Source organism: Crocodylus porosus, unplaced genomic scaffold (assembly GCF_001723895.1).
Source record: "Crocodylus porosus isolate Cpor-Errol unplaced genomic scaffold, CroPor_comp1, whole genome shotgun sequence".
In the NCBI taxonomy this organism is placed as follows: domain Eukaryota; kingdom Metazoa; phylum Chordata; order Crocodylia; family Crocodylidae; genus Crocodylus; species Crocodylus porosus.
The window spans coordinates 40,816,859-40,835,985 of NW_017728910.1; the positions used below are offsets into that span (position 1 = coordinate 40,816,859).

Genomic DNA, 19,127 nt, shown 5'->3' on the forward strand with positions numbered 1-19,127 from the left:
TGGGGATCTGCACCTGCTGCCAAGAGCTGGCAGACACCAATGCCCCAACCTGCTTCTTCTTCAGGCTGGAGTGCCGGTGCACAGCAAGTGAAGTCTTAGATCACCTCAAGACCCCCAAGGGCTGGGTAATCATGGACCTGGGAAAAGCACGTGAGCACGCCATTGCCTTCTATTGTGACTTGTTTGCAACTGAGCCATCCTGCCCCAAGGCCACACGGGAACTCTACGAGGTTCTGCCACATCTCTGTGCCCTGGGAGTTTGAGTGGGAATTGTCTCTGGAGGAGCTGGCAGCTGCCGCAGCTGGCCTCACCTCCAGCAAAGCCCCAGGCCTCAACAGGTTACCTGGCAAGTTCTACAAGACTTTCTGGCCTCTCCTTGACACCTGCCTCCTGTGCATTTTCAAGGAGAGCCTTGCTGACAAGGTCCTGCCAATCAGCTGCCATCCAAGAAGGGAGATCTTGGCTGCATTAAGAACTAGTGGCCCGTCTCCCTGCTCTGCATGGACTACAAGATTCTGGCCAAAGCACTGGTGACCTACCTCTGCACCATCATTGCCTCTGTTACTGGGCCTGAACAGAGTTACTGTGTGCCAGGCAGGACCACCCAAGACAACCTGTTCCTGCTGCGTGACCTACTCACAGCCAGTGAACTTTTTGGCCTCGCCTTCCGCTCTGGCAGTCAGCATATGCAGACAATGCTACCATCATCTTTAATACCCAGGAAAATGTGCGGGCCCTGACAGACTGCCAGCAAGCCTATAAATGTGCCTCCTTGGCCTGTATCAACTGGGCCAAGAGTGATACCCTGCTGCTTGGTGCATGAATCAGTGTGACCCCCCTCGGATTTGCTGGGGGGCTTCACCTGGTGCTATGAGGGCCTCAAGGTCCTAGGAATGTTCCTGGGACCACTGACCTTCATGGCATGCAACTGGGATGACCTTGAGGAGGGGGTGAAGGCCTGCCTGCAGTGGTAGTGCTGGCACCTACCCAACCTCTCCTACCTCATCGTCAATATGTGACACTGGTACACCATACTCAACCCACCGCAGGACCTACTCAAGAGACTCCAGTGCCTCCTGATAGATTTTTATGGGATCGGTGCCACTGAGCTGTCTTCTGCATGACATCCAGGCTGCCCTCCTGCTGGAGGCAGCAGCCACCGTGGATGACCATCTCCGGGTGCACCAAGTCCCTCTCACCATGGATGCCCTGAGTGAGGCTTTCCCCCCAATGCTGGTTGTCCCAGCCATGGCTGGTGAGCTGGCCAGCAGGCCTGGCACTCTGCTGATGCTCCTCATGCCCCCCCAATAGTGACATGGGTTTCCTCTTTGCTTCTCTGTTGTGTAGAAGCCTGTATGCCTAGGTTGTTCACATCCACCATGCCCAAGTGCTGGCGAGCGACCCTGATACACCATGGTGACAGCGTCTGGGGCCACCAGATTCCCCACTGGCCCAGCTGGCTTGGCACACATTGTACAAGCCACCAACCACCAAGACGACTGGCAACCTGCAGTGGCGGTTGCTGCATGACATCCTAGTTGCTGGCACGTTTGTGTCCCACTTTGACCCAAAAGCCTTGACAACCTGCTCCTTCTGCCCTGGGGGCATTGAGGAGAACATCTTTCATGACTTCCTTGATTGTCCCTGCCTGTGGCCCCTCTTTGTCACCATAACTGGCTTGCCAGGACCGGCTCAGATGATGCCCTGAAGCTTTTCGGCCTTCTGGTGCGGGCACGCTTCTCACTGGAGTTTGAGCACACTGTGCTACAGTGGGCAGTGCCCACCCTTGAGGCATGCTGGGACCCTGAGGGGGTATTGTGCCATGTGGAGGATGGCAGTCTTCAATACGCGCTCTGATGGTATGACTGGTCTGGGCAACTGAGCAGGCTTGGTGGCAGACTGCGACTCCAAGCTCACGCTGTGTCCTGGGTGCTCACCAGGCTGCTTTTTCTTTTTTTCTGTGTGGGGGAAGTTGAAGGTTTTGTTACGTGTACTACTGGACAGAGCAGGGTAGGAATTGTTTGTTTATAGAGGACTTTAGTCTGTACGACCATGTGGCCGGGTGTCCCGACCACATAATGACATGTTAGGCATAACATGTAATACTGCGGCAGTGTCTGTCGTGATGTGATGTTATGAATGTAATGGCATAGTGCTTTTGGTTTGAAGGCGATTTGTTTGTCTTTACTGTGTATATTGGACCTGGACCCCGGACAGACCAACTTTCTGTACCCTGAACCCCTGAATAAAGTAGCTAAAAGTCAAAGTCCTTCTTTCCTTCCCTCCTTCCTCCCTCTTTTTCCACTTTCATTTGCTGACAATAATATATTGCTTACTGTGTTCTCTGTTATTATAGGAAAATAATTCAACTGGTAATACTGAAAAACAAAATTAAAACATTTTATACATAATATGTCCATCTGTATAATTATGTGTCAAATAGATATGTGCACACCTGCTGCCCATGCCCCTTTGCAAACTTTGCAAATTTATCTTTGGTTATTCATAAGCATTTACTGCTTCCATCAGTTGCAAGCACACAAAATCCTTTCCCCTGTTATTTGAGATTACACAGTCTAACTGTACAGATTTATTCTGTGTAATACAGTGCTTGTTAGCAGTTTCTAAATCAGATCAAGTGAAATCCAAACAACTTATGGATAAAGAAAGTGACATGGGAAATATTTTTTAACTATAAAGTAAAATTTTGCTACCAGAAGGAAGAGATTAGTTGGGGGTGAACCTATAAGTATAGGATTTAGAAGGATTTGTCAATTATACAACTTCACTTGCAGGTTTACTTTTCTAGATATTTCACAGAAAAAAGTTCTGGGTATCATTATCCATCCAGTATTAATGGAATAAGATCAACAATCTTTTTCATTGAGAAAAGGAAGAGGTCTTCAGTTTAGATGAAACTGACATCTTTGCATGTTAGGTTCTTTATTAAACATATAGTGCTTGGTACCCTTTGTAATGCTTATTGTCAAAAAGGTTCCTTTGTCATAATGGAAATCAATGGAACTTTATACAAGATGCTTGCTTATGCAAACAGAAACAAAGAAGCTATTCCCCACTGCCTGCTTTTGTTAGATAAGCCAGCATGTAGGCTTAGAAACTTCTATGAGCTCTGAACTCTCAGTCTCTCAAAAATGCTGTTTTATCATAAATGGAGGTCACTATGTGTTTTGAAGGTCACAGATACAAATCCAAGTGGAGAACTAGTTTCCATCATTAGATTTTTCAACCAGATTCACAAGCAGTGCACATATTTTTCATGCAGCTTTACTGGGTGATATCACAGCTAGTTGCTTCTTTCTCCAGGGCTATGATAATAGCTGCTATGATAATATAAAGATCTATCTATAAATCAACCAAACAAGCTTTTTGAGACTTAAGGCAAAGAAGCTGGTGTGTTGTGTCAGTAGTAATCTTACTAGTTTAGGTAATACACATTTCCCTGGTTCCTCATTCTGTGTGTCATGAGAATGAGGTACCAGTATTTGAACACTTGCTATTCCGTGCATGACAGCTTTGTCTGCTCCTTTGACCTTTTCAATTCTTTTGACAGGATGGCTAGTTCCACACGGGTTTTTGAAGTTAGCAAGGGAGAAAAATAAAAATAGTGAAACACGCTGGTTGTATGACACTGAATGTGTGAAAGGCATACAGCCCAATGCTCTATTTTACTATACTTTTAAGCCATTAAAATCTGGCAGCTTATTCCCATTGAAAAGATACCACAAGGAGAAAAAAAAATCATATTCACAGCAACGGATGTTAATTTATAGGGTGAATAATTCAGAGAACCTACTCAATTCATAATTTTGCAATTTTCACAGAAACCATGAAAAAAGTTGTTTTCGATAAGCATCATAAAAACCAGCAGTTTCTGCAATTTTGAGTGGAGTTCCAAAAAAAAAAAACCCAACCTTACTAAAAATAAAATGCCTTGCAGCCTGCTGGGGATGTGGGGGAACAAGCTGCTGGGAAGTAACCAAGATGGTGGCTGCTGCTTCTCTATCCATCACTGACTGGCCAAAAGGGCTGCCTTTTGTGCTGCCCTGCCCCTCTCCACCAATTAATGTTGCCCTTCATGCAGCCCTCTTCACTAATCAGCAGGGAGGGGTGGGGTTACAAAGGCAGCCCTCTTGGCCAATCAGTGGTGAGGGGTGGTGGCACTGGGGCCCCTCAGCCAATTAGCAGTGGAAGTTGGGTTTGTCACAATAAGCCCATGAAAAAGGCAGCCAGTACTGTGATCAGTCTGCACAACTGCCCATCTGCCACATCAATTTGGGTAGGTCCCTAGCAATGAATAAATACCAAAGTAGTCTAATCATTCCTTTGTGAAACTGCATTGACATGGACCCACTGAAGAATGCTATGTCTCCTATTTATAGTCCACAGCTTGTCAGGTGCTCACTTTTTTTTTCCACTGCCAAGGACAGTACCAGAAGTGTGGTGTTTGGTAAAATTTGGCTGGAGCAATAGTCCAGTTTTAAATTAAAGGAATCCTATTGACAATCTATACAGATGTCATTTCTGGGATTAATAAGGAGAGATGGGCCCAAAGCATTCAGTGCTGGATCTAAATTTCCCAGCAGCACAAGAAGACATACTGAAATCTGAAAGTTTTGTTCAGGTCTTCTTAACTAATTTTTTGCTCATAATAAGCCATTCTAAAACTATGTTCTAAGTAGTCCTAGCATTTGGAGCAAACTGGATGTGCAACCAGATCTAAATTCCAAAGCTCAAACCTTCTCTCATTCATAGCTTCTTGGGTTCTTTATGTATAGTCAATATTAAAGCAATAAGCACTCCCTAACATTGATTGAGAAATCTGAATTAACAGCTCAAAACTAAATTCAAAACCACTCAACATTTCAGACTTCAAGGAATGCACAGACACATAGGGTTCCTTTACCCTTTCCTTACAGTTTCCATTCTCCATGTATCACTTCCCCACACTTTCTTTTTCCTTATTTCTTGTACCCAAGTAGCGGGTTTTCCTGGTTTTGCAGTAACAAGGGTTGTTATACCCCAGTGCCGGTATTTGTAACATTCTTGTCCCTCAATCCATACTCCTTGTTATTCTTTCAGACCATGATTATTGAGTTCTAATTAAATTTTTAATTATCTAATTTCATTGTTCTGTATAAAGTGTTTTCCTGGAGAAAATCTCTGCTCTGCTACCTCCCAGCACTGACACTTGTTCCATCAGACTTGTACTCCTCAGTGCAGAATGGCTATAAAGAGATATTGTCAGAGGAAGCTAAATGCAGTGCATAGCTAAAAAAGTTGTATGTTTCTACAAAACCCAGGAACTGTGCTACAGAATCTTTGCTGGCTTCTATCAGTACCTTAGCTATTAACTAGTAATTTACATATATAAGAATATAAAGCATGTCTGGTTAGGAATTTTCCATCAGATTAATTCCCAGTGAAAGAGACCTTTATATGAAATTTCAATTTTGCTTAAAACAAAATCCCACTTTGAAAAGGAAGAATCAAAATTACTGCTCCCCCACTGCCTGCCCAGAAGGCTCCTGTCAGTTTCACTTTCTGAATGTGAGACTGACAAGAGCCATCTAGTCAGGCTAGGAGGATGGAAGGGAAGTACAGTGCCTTCAGGGCCCAGCCTCTGACAGCCCACCTGGACGTTTCTTTTCAATTTCATTTTGTGTCTACAGGGAAAAAGTGAAATTGACAAGAACCCACTGGTGGGCAGTCAGCAAACCTATAAATCCTGTTTCATTTTTCCTAACATGGAATTCTTCTGGAAAATCTAACAGCAAACAAAAAAAAATCCTTATCTTTACTGTCTATTCCTATTAAGAGGGAGATAATTTTTCTGATGAGTGTTTTAATCTCTTTTTGTGGAAACAGATTTTCATTTTCTGTCCAGTTCTAACATAGTGCTGTCACAGGGGAAAGACTCATATCAGGGAGACTAAGAGAGGGCAAGAGCCATAATATAACAGAAATCAATGTCTCTACCAGGAGCACAGGTTGAAGCTCTTTTTCCTCCTCCCACCCTACTTTAACCTACTTGCAGTTGCAGGTCAGTTAAGAACAAAGAGTCACGATCAGAATATTTTGAGCCCCAACTCTCCAGTGTGACTGAGCTTTTCAGGTTGCCTTTGACAATTGCTTCCATTACCTATAGCAAAACAGAGGTGCTGGAAATGTTTAGGATGAACACTTGTTAGGCTTCTTTTCCCTTAGGCTTCAAAACAAACATGAAAATATATTAATATTTCATATTAATGAAAAAATTGTGACTTTTTTACAGCTTCTAATCAAGGTCTTTCCTAATCAATACTTTCCTTTCCCTTCTTCTATTTTTGAATTAAAATTTTCCAAACCAATTTTTAAAAATTGAAAATAATTTTAAAATAATTCCTGCCTGGTTAGGCTGGCCAGTGTTTGAAAAGATCTAGTTAGAATCATCATAGTGCAGCATCAAGGCATACTGCAGAATGGTGCCCCAACTGGTCTTCAGATCAGAAATGCAAATAGCTCTAAGCAAAAATCAGACACAGGTACATACCTATGTTCAGTATAGACCACATGAAAATTCCATCTAAGATAAATTGCTTAAATAATAACATATATTTAAATGCCAAATAAGTAATTGCTTAACAGATTTAACATAAAAGACTTAAGTTAAATAGAAATTCTTTCACAATATCTGTTCCTTCATTAATATAATGAAAAATGGTATTGCTTTATTTTTACAACAGATAAGGAGATATATCTATTTACAATGCTGAAGATCTATCACAGAATTTACTCATTGACCTCCTTGACTCATTCCTGAACCACTCATTAGGATTCACATGAGCAATGGGCTTCGCAGGAAGCTAAGGGGCTTCTAGACATCAGTGCAACTAATATGTTTATTACGTAATGTTAGTGCACAAGTTGTAGTTGCCTCCCTTATTTCCTTACTGCACTCATTGTCATGATCTGCAGTAGCGATTGTTTGAAATATTCACTGAAATGGTTATGAAGCAAGTCAGTTTACTGACTCCATTTGAAAGACCCTGAATCTAATGAAATTCCACAAAATTCAAGGAAGGGTTCTCAGGCGATCTTGCTAGGCATGCCTTGGGGCTGCAGATGGTAAAGTAAGGAAACACCTTCTGGGTACCTCAGGAGCTCCTTGTAGCTTCCCACTGAAACTGACATTCTTATTAATTAGATTGCTGGTAGATCAATTTCACTGAACAGCTACAGCACTTCTGGAATGTCATTTGTCCAGACTTATTTAAAATCATTGTTAGTATGAGTCTGATTTTGAAAGAAGCCAGTTTTCGTTAAGACTTTTCTGGAGAGCCCCTAAATCTAGGTTTTCAGCCAAATCCATATTGTGTTTCATGAACACAAAACAGAGGTATAGACCACTCAGAGCCAACTAAGTATCTCCACCTTGTCCTAAAAGATACCTATCCCTAAGATTGTCTTCCCTCAGAGAGGAAGAGGCAATACTGTCTTGGCCTTACCACCTTGACTTAAAGGGGGGAAAAAGGAGGTAGGAAAAGCAAGTCAAACCAGGAAGGATTTTCCTCCCCATGCAACACTTCAGTCCTGCAGATGGAAGAGGATGTTTCATCACCTAACTTTGAATATTCAGAAAAAGGATATTGAACCTTCTACTCTGTCACCTTATGGTCTGATCTCATATATCAAGGCCTATACCATAAACTTCCATGAGAGACAGCGCAGTTTTCTGTAATGTCTAGTCAGGTGGTGACCTAAATCAATTATGTAGGCACAGACTAACCTTGCTTTCATTACTTCTTTCACTCCCTTGTAGGGACATACATGTAAATGGTGGAAACCTTTTCTCATGACCTAGAAATTCAGAGATGAGTCTGTAATTGGAAACTGCAACCCAGAAGGAAGCTGTGGGATTTACAATCATAACCTCTTGGTTTTGAAGAATTTACTAATTAACACTTCAGTCAATTAAACCAGCACCACAGACTTCAGCAACTGCAAAATGCATTACTTTCAGCTGCAATTCCAGAATGACTGGAATTGCTGCCTTTCCCTTAATCTGTTCAGTCACAATGGAGTGACTAATTTTCCATGTGCTCTATTTAAGATTCCTTGAACTAAACCGGTGGCTTGGGTAATCAACCTCTCACTAGGGCTAGGGACAGAAATCACACATAAACCGGTATAAGTGATTGGAAACCATTTAAAAGCTGTAACAGAAGTTCAGGGGGCATAAACCACTTTCAAAATGACCAAAATGACCAGTACCAGTTTAAGATAAACCTAGATGGATGTAGTATCAGACTTAACCAATTTGAGTTAAATCAGTTTATTGAATTTCTGCCCCAGATTCCCTCTACATTCAAGTTAACTCTTAGTCCCCCAGCATCCCAAGTTGCTTTTCACCTCCTTTGCAAACTCCATATTGCAGGGTGGGTGGGCTAGCCTTGGTCCAAGCTGTCTGCCTAACAGGGAGGTATGCTCTAGTGCCCCCCAGCTTCTGGCCTGGGTCACTACAGGCATGTGTCTGCATTTCTGGAATCAAAAGTGTATGTCTGTTCACTTATTTACCAGTTCAATCTACGAAGCTTAGGCTAACCTGCAAAGATTGAATCGATTCAGTCTCGGGCTTTTTGACTATCTATACTAACAGTCATATAATTATTCAGTCCATGTCCTTCAATGGTAACACTGCATAATAACCATTGAAAATTAACCCTCTGTAGTCTAATTGGCTAGAGACAGAAATTACACATAAACCACAGTATAAGTGACCGGAAACCAGTTCAAATCTCTAACACAGCAGACTCAGAGCACATAGACTGCTTTCAAAATGTCCCAAACTGGTTTAAGATTAACTTGGATGGATGTCATATCCGACTTAACTGATTTAAGTTAAATCAGTTTATTGAACTTCTGCCTGTGATCCCCTCCAGATTCAAGTTCATTCCAAGTCCCCTAGCATCCCAGGATGCTTTGCACCTTCCCTACCACCCCACCCCACCCTTGCAAGGGGGTGGACTAGGCTTGGCCCAAGCTGCCTGCTCCAGCAGAGCAGGGAGGCATGCCCTACCCACCCCCAGCTTCTAGCCTGGGCCACTGCAAGCATGCAGCTGCATTTCCAAAATAAAAAATGAATGTCTGTTCACTTGCTTCTTGGTTCAATCTATGCAGCTTCAACTAACCTACAACGCTTGAATTGATTCAGCCTTGGGCTCTTTGGCTGTTTGTACTTAGCCACTATGTCCATCTCCCCCCAGGGAGACAAACATATGGGTAAAGTAGAAAGCAAGCAATAATTAGTAGTAAATTAAACTGAACAGATTAGACACAAAAGTAAAACAGAAATCTGATGGTTACTACATGCAATTTAAAAGGGATTTAAATAGCTATTTATATCTGGAGGTAATAATTAATGATAGAATAGTGTTCAAAATATTTGAAAAGATGGGAGTTACATGGCCCACAACTAGACAGCTTTATGCTGGAAATATATCTTGAAAGTTCTGATGAACAAATTTTCTTGATCCAGAATTTTTTTTGGCTGAATACTTTTCCATCAGATAACACAAATACATGAAAAACAGAAGCTTTAGCTGGAACAACCAACTTCGTGATACTTTCATTGGGGATGATTTCTTAACTCCAGAACAGACTTTCAAATTAAGAAAGAGTTAAAAAGAGGGTCAAATTATGACTGGGCCTATGAGTAAACTAGATGGAACATATCAGAGATATTTGGATTAGGGAGAAAAATAAATCAGATTTGCAAATAATAATATAGTGTCTTTTTAACTTCCTGGGATTGCACTGGATAAACAAAAGAAACAATCCTAGCTGAATCAGATAGTCACATAGCTGGGTGAAAAGCAATTTGGTTCATTTTTCTCTCTCTCAGTCATCTTCTGTAAAATGAAAATTGTGATACCTGCTCTTAAAAAATCCTTTCAGGTTTGCAGATAGAAAATACTGATATACACTGCAAAGGCTAGTGTTCTAAGTAGTTTCTAAATGTGAAAAACATTGCATTTTTAGAAGTGCTGTACCAAAATTAAATATACACAATATTTAGGTGAGGGGAAGAATTACTCTCCTTATTTTTTCAATCTGATGTATTACCTGTAAAGTCGCTATATCACAATTTTCAAGAAGAGTTCATCAACATCTTGCTGCAGTTGTAAGAATGGGGCCAAGTTTCCAAGTTGAAAAGAAATTGTCAAGGAGAGGTAAAGTAAAACTGGTTTGAACCTATAGGCCAGGCACAGACATTACATTTCAACTGGTATAAGCGATCAAAAATGAGTCTATACCAGTAACAGAACAGAAGTTAACACACAAACCATGTGGAACCTGGTCTAAGATCTGTCATCCCCCCACTACTCGCAGCCAGAGAAGGAATGTGTGTTCCCTTCCCTACCTTCTCTAAACTACACCACTAACAGAAAACTGTATAACTTAGATCAATTTCACCTCAGGCTTTTGCAATATCTCTTCCTACCTATGGAGTCTGCACATTTCATGCACATGCCTAGAAAAACTAAATGAATATAACAGTATTGGGGGGAAAGATTTTTGCTTCAAGTAGCTAAAGATTCCATTAAAAAAAAAGTTGTGAGTAACAAGCCAGGTCACTGAATCACACATCAAGAATATCTGATAAAAAGAACAAAATCTTTCCACTGAATAATTATATTGCTTTAATCTATATATGGCTTCTCCAAATAGTAAAAACAGCAGATTGTGTTTAAACAAGCACCTCCAAAGGGATAAATCTTTTGAATGAGTAAAAGACCCATTCTGTTCCCCATGAAAGATACAAAATGTACTAAGTCCTCAGTGCAGCAAATGAAGAGATCACTTGTGCACTGGCTCATGAGAATGCTCTATACTACTTTTTGAATGAAATTGGCAATGGACCTGCTGAAACTGTACTCTGCTAGCAAGAACTCAGAAGATCCCCAGCCAGAAAAAAATCACAGAAAGATGAAAGAAAAAAAAAGAAATACGACACAGAAGACTAAACATTAATCTTTCCAAGGCTAACAGCAAATGAATTTGACCAACACTGAAATAGAATCCCAATACATTTATTCACTGAGGGCTTAATCCAAAAAAATCACTGAAGTCAATGGACAGCTTCTTGTTGCTTTCAACAGGCTTTGGCCAGGGCCAAGGGTTTGCTCTGAGTTTTCTGTATATTATGTCATCCATATATTAATATGCTATCCCTGCATTTATAAGGTGCTTCACAAGTAGCGCTTGTGGATTTCATAGCTTTCCTTTCTCTTTTTTAATGATTCAAATACCATTTTTATACGGTTGCTTTTAATTTTCTACATAATAAAAACAAATCAAAATGTCTTCCTGTATAGGAAATACTGGTAAACTAATGCAGCATATGGAAAGGTAATATATACAGTTGATCAGTTGTGAGAAAGAAAAAGGTACCTTAAAATACAGTTAATAGAACAAATTGTACTGCTTTACCCTTGAATACAGAACAATTAGCCAATCAGAGATGGATCCAGGAACTGGCAAATGGCAGTGCAGGAACAGCAACCCATGCTGTAGGGGTGACTGCACCCCTCACCTCCCCTGCACCCACTGGTGTGGACAGACTAGGCGAGGAGAGCCTCTGGGAACTTTTAAGCCTGAAAATATGCAAGAGTTCCACCCCCACTTTCCTCCCTGGTCAGAGTCATATCCTTTCCCCACTGTCTCAGTGATAGGGGAAGCTTCAGAGTCACTTCTGACTGCTCCAGCCAGGCTGTGCAGGGGCTGGACTCAGTTGGGAATGCAACAGCACAGTAGCAGCAGTGATGGGTGGGCAGGTGGATTCCCCCACACTGCTTGCCCCAGCCCACAGGGCCGGGGGGGGGGGGGGGGGGGGGGTGGATCCCTCTCCCCATCACCACTGCCACTATTCCAGGTAAGCTCAGCCCCCATGCACCTGGAGTGGGAAGGAGCAGCAATGAAGCTCCCTGTGCCAGCAAGACAGTGCAGAAAGCATCAGCAGCAAGGTGGGGCAGGGCAGGAAGGAGGGGAAGGGGAAGGGGAAATGCCTCTGAGCATGGAGGGGAAGAGGGGATTCTCATGTGCTTTGGTAATTTACAAAAAGTCCCTAGAGGGTTCTCACACCATGATCCAGTCCTAAAGTGGGGTGCAGCCACATCACTACCCTCTCTGCTCCTGCAGCCAATATTGAATATTGCCTTTTCAAAGTTAAGAGAGGCAAACTGATGGAAAGCCAACCAACTTACTTGGTTAGTTCCCAGCTCAGTTCAAGTTGCAGTTTTAATTCAATGCAAATATCATCTTCTCAACCCCAGTGTATTCATTTATTTTGCTTTTTGACCCATCTAATTCTCAATACCTTATTAAATCTAATTTTTTTAAAGAATTACATAAGTTAACCCACTATATCAGACACTATGAAGAAAAAGAGTAGAACAGAGATAAAAATATCCACACGGAAAAACTAGTGATATAAGAGTCAAAAACTGATTAACCAGGCAAAATAAAACAGTTTTACATGGTTTCAACAGGGGAATGAAGGGTATGGCTTTAGATTTAATGATTAATGAACTGTTTATGGTACCATGCAGAAAGACCTTTTCCCTTTCTAGGAAAAATACATAAATGCATATTGATACAGGCAACCCTTACCATTTGCAGGGGATACTTTCTCATGATCCCTGCGAATGGCGAAAGCCACAAAGAAGGCATGAACGCAGTGCCACTGACAGATATTTGAAACCACAAATGCCAAACCCGTGAATAGTGATGATTTCCTGCATCTGTATAAGCATTTTCTACTTAAAAATAACTGGCCTCATCTTACTCTCACTGTGCTCAGCTGTACTTAGTATAGTGCCTGTACTGATTTCATAAAGAATGGGTCACAATGCAGGATAGGAGAGAATTGCCTAAAAACAGTGTGCTAATCTTCCTCGTTTCAACATGTACATAGAGTACATGGGGAAGACCTGAAAAGCAAAAATGTTTTGCACAGTATAACTATCATGTCAAACAAGAAATACAGCCAATGTATTGATATTAAAGAAAATTATACTCTGGGGTTCACAAGTGATTCACCTGTGTGTATTCTAACTATAAAAACTAAGTAACATCTTACAAAGAATCCCAAGAAGCCCTCTGAGGATTTTACAAATGAATGCAAACTGTGCTTTGCAGTTGATGCCACTCTACTTTGCAACAGTGGTTCAAAGAGCCCAAGCAAAGATATTAACATATACAGCCAAAGGCAAAAGCAACTAAAAAACATTTAATCTGTTTTGCTAGTTCTATTTTAAAAAAATAATCTGGCTGTAGAAACAATAGCCAAAAGTAGCTGAATTTGTAACTTTTCATTATATAGTCTCATCAGATCTGTGGATACTACTGGAGCTGATTAATTTCACTCAATATTTTAGTCATTCTAAGACATCATATTCTCAGCTTTTAACCAGGCTTTTCTGCAACAGAACTTATTTTTATTTTGTTGAAGGCACGAGGTTGCAAAAAAGTGGAAAGAGAGAAAAGGAGTCACAGTGGGGTTCTATGTGTTTACAACATTGCAGGGATGAGGTTTATTATGATGGAAAACTGTTTACATATTTACAACATCTCCATCTTCTTTATGATGGAAAACCTGTCAGCCTCATCAAGGAAGTAACAGTGTGTCACATGCTGGGAAGCATGCATTAAATATAGTATGATAGTTTCAAGGAAAGTTATTTAATCATTTTAGATGTGAATATACTTCAGTGGACTGGCTAATGTGTATGGGAACTGCTGCTCTCTATTACATATAATAAAAACTGTTTAGTTGAACACTGTAGGCCCCATGCAGCAAACACTTACTGTAACAGAGATTGCTTTTTAGTTACAGTGATAGGAGCCAAGAGATCCGAGTACTACTCTCACTGTTTCTGAGAAGTTCTAAGTACTCATGGCAGTAAGTCAAATCCTAGGGTGGCGAGCATTATTGCAGTATTAAAAAGAATTTCTCTCTGACCCACTGGCTAAAACTAGTGTTCCTAAAAAATTAAAACATGAATGTATGCAAGCATAATTTTAACAAAACAAATTGTTCCTGAGTGATTGAAAGACTCAGCCCAGTTGGACCTCTAAAGAATGACAGCATTTGAAAGGCTACATTCTGGGAAATACTGCACATCATTGGTCATGATCTACAGGAATCCAACACCCAAAATGGTTATTTACATCATATCATACTGACTCCAGAGACAACACGTGCTAAACATGCTTTAAAATGTTTATAAGCATGTATAGCATAAATATGCATATGAATGCATGAGATACTGCATACCATGTCCAAAAAACACTTTGGCAGGAAAATCATTTTGCCAAACTCTTCTACCACCCACTTCAGAGATTCCTGGAGTTTTCTAGGATAACTGATAGATACAATACCATTCAGTCATGTACTGGTCTCAAAGTGAAACCAGAGTGGTGTATAACTATTCAGACTACTGACAAGTGTTCTGACAAGTACTGATACTACCGACAAGTGTTCTAGCCATCTTAGTCAACTTTCTAAAGGCCTGTCCACATCTGTCTGACATGTCCATGACTTTACTATGCATGATACCCTTACGGTAATCAGATATTTTCTTAAAGAATGGAATATCCATTTTCCCTGATGATGCTGAACGGGTGTTTTAGTTCTGGGAGGTATCCAGTTCATTCTGTTGTGCTGCCCAATATGAAAACCATGTCACAAGAGGGGATTCATTTAGGCTTCTGACTTATCCCATATGCTCAAGATAATTTTCCTGTATTTAGAGGAAATACATAGCCAAATGATCACTGTATGTTACTGTAATTTTCTGTACCGATCCACATAAAATATGATTCAGTTATTGCCCTGATCACAGAGCCTTAGCTCTTTATCCTGAACTGTAGCATCTCATGCTTTTAACTCCATGCAGTTCTTGACATATCATATTGCTGATTGTGACATCCATCCCACGAACAGCAAGAGACCCAAACTCATGAACTTCCTTCTCTGTTACGAAGGAATTTTGTGGAACTGGAGCGGCAACACACATTGTCAGCAATAAGGAACAATTCAGGGAAAAAAATTGAAATAGTTTACATTTCTGAGCATAGTCCTGATGTTTGTACTTATTCCCAAGTAGAATAAGAAAGAGTTAAGCCACTCTTAAGTAATCATACTGTGGTATTTTATTTAATACATGAATGTAAATGTCAACTTAAATTCTTTGTCAGTGAATTAAACTGAAACAAATGAAAACACTTTGATGAAGGAAAGTTGTATAAAAAATGCAGGTTGAATAACCAGACTGAAAAAATTAAAAGTGAGCATTACATTTTGGTGGGTTATTATAGATTTAATTAACCATTAGCTTCGAAACCATACGGTAAATGAAACCATCTGTAATGCTGAAAAAAAAAGGGTGGGGGGGAGGGGAAGGGAAGTGTAAAAGTCAATAACGTTAAAAACAAATCCCTCCCTTACACAAAGAATTAAACATTTATGACTAAGACACAGTCTATGACATTTCCATCTGCATCAGTGGTTCAGAAACAAATGTTAGAGTATCAGTTTAATCTGCCTACTTAAATAAAAATAAAAGAGACAAAAAGAAAAATATGAAAGTGAGATTTTACCAGAAGAACTCAGACCAAATTATGACTCTAAGAACCTAGGTAGATTATTTGTATAATAATTAACAGCCTCCATATATACAATGTAATTCTCTTAGGACTAGATAGTTGGCCCTTAAGTAGCTAGACAAAGAAACAAAAAACTCTCACCAAACATACTTCCCCATACTGTTGGTAATTGAAGTCCCTAACCTCAGGGCATACAGATTCTGCAGCTTGCTTCTGTCAAAAATGAGAACACAAAAGAAAATAAAAGTTGCACCTACCTGTTTTCCACCAGCCTGCCAAATGCAGCTAACATGCTGGAAGAATCATCCAAGGCATTCTGTGCACATATCTCATTGGAAAGGACCAGTGCAACAGAGCTCTTGCAGGTGCTGATCCCTGTTGCCTTCTACTCAGGACTTGGACAATCTAGCCACAGTCTAGCTAAACTAAGCATTACTAGAGTTATTGCAATGCTAGGTAAGGAGAACAAAACAGAACAAAAACAAGTAACTAACAACCCTTACCACATTAATTAATTATTTATTATTTAAAAAAGCATACCCACACTTTTAATAGCTAACGAAAAATATCAAAAGGGAGATAAAGCCTCATATTTACCAAGGATTAGGATAAAGTGTTCACAAAGGGGCAATTATCTCATGTCTGCCTAATATGAGATTTCTTTTACTTTGTTCTGAAGCATCTGGTACTGAGACAGGATATTGAACTGGATGTGCAACAGGTATGATTCACTATAGCAAATTCTTCTGGCCTATTTAGCCCAGATAAATAGTACATCATAGTCATGAACAAGCTGCTACAGTGCTAAGTTAAACAAAAATGAGACATAGCAGGGACAAAAAAGCTGTATATTCTAAACTGAAGATTTCTGCAGCTCTTCAAGGCAGACCACTATTCACAGAACAGAAAAACTGAGTATTATAGGGAACACATTCTTTGGTACAGTGCAGCCAGCAGCCATTTTGTACCATACTATCAGCACTAGGGAGGGTTAAATTTGCCAAAGTATTATCAGTTAAAGGGTGACTATCCAGTAGTATTGAAAGGCTACTATGCCATACAACATCTCTGTTGTATGCATACCAAGGAAGGGGGATACTGTTGAGGAGTGCAAAGATGATTTCTAGGCCACCTGAGATGTGCTCTGTGCAGATCAGTCAGCCATTGAGATTTGGGCCTATGTGTGCAAATTGAACTGCACACATTGCCAAATGCAGTGTGGAGTGGTAAGTGTTTTAAAATCTATTTATTGAGGCCACATCTACATGAGACACTGACTGTGCAGTAGCCTGATATATGCACTTCAGCATCACAAAAAAGCTGTTTGTCAGTACTACTGCACAGTAACTTCTTTTACTGTGCAGTCATTTTGTACCTCTGTATACAAGTATCAAATGACTATGCAATAATGACTGCAAAGTCAGCATCTTGTATAGATAGACACGCCCTGAATGTAGTAGGTTAGTTCATTCATTCAGAGAGGAAAATGGTCAATCCCAAAACAAGCCTATGGCATGGCATTGGGAACATACTGAAGGCAGTCCCTTGCTTTTACTCCTGTTTGCCAAAGAAAGGACAGGATATTACCTTCAATAAGTACTGGAATCAGTCCATACTAGCAATGATCTGTCATGAGAGACAGCTTATACAACAAACTACTAGGTTTAACTATACCTTTCTTGGACAGCTGGATTTAAATGCCTCTAGTGCTGATAATGCTTCCTTTGACTTCAGTCTTTGGGGCTTTTTCAATGCACAATATGGCTTACCTTTCACCCCAATATATGCATATCATATCACAAGGTTATAGTAAAACAGTAGAGTACAAAGAAAGCTGTCTGCTCATATGACCACCTTGTTGGCAAAGTCTGCAGAAATCTAAGTAATACGCAGCCAAGCACATTTTGGAAAAAAATTAATCTACCATTAATACCTGGAAAGGTCCCTCTGCTCCCCACAAAAAGTCATTATCCAAGTATTATGTGAACCAGCAACTGTAAATGAGCTATTTCTCCAGTAAGATTATAATCTTTTGGCAGGCTCCTGTACCCCATTGAAAAATACGCAGATTATTAACTTTCTTCGATCAAACATCCTGCAATGGAAATTCATCACTTCATTTATGTGCTATGGAGAAGTGTTCAAAGGAAAACACCACCTGCTCTTAGCAGATGGTAAATTAGCATTGAAAATGATCACCTGTACTGGAAATACCATTTTCTAATTCTACCATCAGGAGGTAAATCAGTGCTATAAGTCACAGTGAAATACTTCCTGATGTTGCGCTCTCTTTTGCTCTTGTAGTATGTGTGTGGTGCACACTGTTTAGCACTTCTTCTCTTGCACCAGTGCCTATTCATCAACCTTGTGAGAACAGTGCCAAGTTTGCATCATGGCAGAAATGGCCTTGGATGTAAGCCACTACATTTATGTTTATTAATGGTCCTTAGCTAAGGAACTTCAATACACTATATGCTAACCCACTTCACAGTTTCTTTATATAAGTGGGGGGGGGGGCAGTTTCCTTCTTCTAGAAAGCATTTATGAACAAAGTTGAGGCTGATGCAATCTCTGCTCCTGCCCTCCCATCTTCATCAGTAATGCCATTTGACAGCCGAATGTGCAAACAAAAATTGAAAGTAACCATGAAGGATGCAAACACCATCAATCTTTAATGAGACCTTAATAACTGAAGCTTGTATTACACTGTGAGTCAGAGAACTATGTCCCTTTCCCCCCACTCTCCCCAGCTACAGCCAGGCTACTTTATTTTGAAATGTACCCATCATTATCCATGCTGGAAGAATGCAAGGGAAGATGCTTCTGCACTTAAAGCACTTTTACTTTATTAAAAGCTGTTCTAATGTGAAAAATGCTCACACAGTCACTTTTGTGGCAGCTGCATTACCGTTATTTTCACCACTCAAAGTACAAAATGAGATTACAGAGAGGGTTCAAGTGCTGGATTTAAATCCAATTCTGCTGCTTCTGGGCCTGCATTAATGTAATCTTGTGGGATTTGAAGGTAAGGGCCTCAATAGCTTAATCTAAGGCTTTTCCAAACATCTGGGTCATTGGCAATGTCACTGATGCTTTTATTCTAACTAAATCAAGGGGATAATCAGAAATATAATCCCTAATCAGTTACTTGCCTGCAAGCCACCAAAAAGCCACTTACAACAATGAACCAATCTTGCTGTGAACAGCCATGAAACAACAGCCAGTATTAACCCTTTGAGATTACTGGGCATATTGCCGAAAGAAAAAACTGACACCTTTCAAGTAGATTGAAATGATTTTACAATATGATGGTCTAGAGATCAAAAAGGAATGTAAATTTAATTAAACCACTGTGCCAAGCATCTGTCCAGACAGCAGCCAAGAGACTCCAGAGATTTCTTAAGAAAAATAAACCACACACACACACACACACACACACACACACACACACACACACACAC

At 40.4% G+C, this 19,127-nt stretch overlaps 1 long non-coding RNA gene across 1 annotated transcript; it reads right to left on the reverse strand.

The window, feature by feature from the left end:
* Window positions 1–468: 468 nt before the first annotated feature.
* LOC109308726 lies at window positions 469–12,841 on the reverse strand. Its single transcript, XR_002100702.1, has 3 exons — window positions 12,831–12,841; window positions 8,642–8,644; window positions 469–664 (listed from the first exon to the last, which is right to left on the reverse strand). It is a non-coding gene; the product is annotated as an uncharacterized LOC109308726 (long non-coding RNA).
* Window positions 12,842–19,127: the final 6,286 nt, after the last annotated feature.